Source organism: Serinus canaria, chromosome 5 (genome assembly GCF_022539315.1).
Source record: "Serinus canaria isolate serCan28SL12 chromosome 5, serCan2020, whole genome shotgun sequence".
Lineage (NCBI taxonomy): Eukaryota > Metazoa > Chordata > Aves > Passeriformes > Fringillidae > Serinus > Serinus canaria.
In genome coordinates, this window is record NC_066319.1 from 32,193,593 (window position 1) to 32,195,588 (window position 1,996).

General features: G+C 36.5%; 1 protein-coding gene across 3 annotated transcripts in view; it reads left to right on the top strand.

The window, feature by feature from the left end:
* The window catches only part of MEIS2 (Meis homeobox 2), a 173,703-nt gene extending 173,447 nt beyond the window's left edge, over nucleotides 1-256 (top strand). For all 3 annotated transcript variants that reach the window (XM_050975616.1, XM_050975618.1, XM_050975617.1), the window contains one exon: nucleotides 1-256. This exon is cut by the window's left edge and continues 1,191 nt beyond it. The gene's annotated coding sequence lies outside the window, so the exon portion shown is untranslated.
* The last annotated feature ends 1,740 nt before the right edge of the window (nucleotides 257-1,996 follow it).

Below are 1,996 nucleotides of genomic sequence, written 5' to 3' on the forward strand. Positions count from 1 at the left end.
ATTCTATGTGTTTACCTCAATTGAAAAAAAAAAAGAATGTTTTTGCTAGTATCAGATCTGCTGTGGAATTGGTATTGTATGTCCATGAATTCTTCCTTTCTCAGCACGTGTTCCTCACTAGAAGAAAATGCTGTTACCTTTAAGCTTTGTCAAAATTTACATTAAAATACTTGTATGAGGACTGTGACGTTATGTTTTAAAAAGGAAAAAAAAGGTGTTAAGTCACAAAATGCGGTAATAAATATTTCATTTTTGATTTTTTGCTAGGCTTTTGTGTTTTTAATCATGTTTAGGAGAGTCTGAGGTTATCATGAGAGATGTCTCAAACATATTTCTTATCAGCATTGAGAAGAAATGCTGGAAAAATCAGAAACAATCTTGTCATTGCATTAATAGAATAATTGAATGAAACGCCATCTGAAGTTATATATTTCTGCTGATTACTGATATTAGATTTTTGCCAGATTAAAAAAAATTTGAAATATTGTTTCACCAGCTTGCATTTCAGAGATGTGTCTAATACTTGTACTACCTGCTATATAGCATAGGAGCTGAGCTTGAGTGGTGAAGGCCCAGACATGAGATGACTATAATGCCATGTGTGTACATGTATGCATGTGTTCATCCATAGCCACAGCAGACCTAACCTCCAGGTATTTAGCTCAGAGGCAAAAAATGGCTTTATTGCAGGAGTAGGTTTAGAAGCTTTAGGAGGAGAAAAGAAGCTTTGACTCCAATGGGAATTTTTCCTATGTGAGAATTGCATAAGGTAGGTTTTCAGACGGTTTTACTCTTTTTGTTGTCTTCAGCTCTTAAAAAAAAAAAAATAAATAAACAAAAACAAAAACTAACCAACCAAACCAAAACAACAAACCATCAGCTAATGACAGAAAAATGTTGATTTGACATTTTGTAGCATCATGGAGTAGCATCATGGTTAAAGGTTTGTTTTTTCTTAAACCAAAGCTTCTGGCATTTTGAAGCAAGTAAAGCAGAGTTTGAATTAGGAAGAGCAATGATCAGTTTAGAAAAAGCAGCCTCTCACCTTCGTCAGTAACACTGTTAAATCAACAAGAGCCGGATGGGGCCCAAAGAGAAGGGGAAAGTTCTGCCTTTATTCCTGAGAGAAGGGGAGTGGGAAAGGACTTGTGTTGACTCAGCTTTCTAGGAAACAAAAATGTCCAACTTCAACACCTGTAAATTTGTAACCCTTCTCCTCCTTCCTTCTCATCCTTCCAACTGGCCAGAGTGTTTTTAAAAACTGTGTGAGTGACAACTTTTACCCTTGGAATGTGGAAAGAGGCTCAACCTCGTAGTTAATGTTTAATTTCTAAGCTGAGCAAATGGACCCACGCTGCTGGCGACAGAAGGAAGGATGCCAGTAGAATAGGTGTGAGGATTTATTTAGCAATTGAGTCCTGCTATGTGGGTGTCTCTTATAAGGCTTTCGTATGAAATTTAGATTATAATTCCTGCTCGGCTTTGATGTTTTCTGTCCTGGTTAAAATCACATCGACCCTTCAGTCGCATAAGAAGACCACAGCCTGGGTGCCCATTTCCAAATTCTCTGTTTTTTGTGGACGCAGAATTAAGAAGGCAAGATTATTTCTGTTAGCACTTTAAAGGGGAGGGTTTTTTTTTTTTTTTTTTTTAACACTACTTTATTCCCTTGTAGATTTTTTCTCTAGAATTTGAAGAGAAATATCAGAAATCACATTGGTAGAAAGACAGGGAAGAATGTAGCCATAGTAAATTATTTGTTTTTATAATGAACTAAATATGTGCATTGCTGTGTTGTCTTTTACTTTCTTTCTTTTTTTCTCCCCCTTTTGGGCTGTGCTCTCCGTGAGATGTCTTGCTGATATCCAAGGTACAATATCACGCAGAGATTTCTCCATCTGAGATTTTCTGTTTAGCGTGGAAGGTTCCGATTTTGGTATTTTTAAGAACTGCTCAGCTGTCAAAAGCAAACAAAACGGGAATAATGTTTTGACAG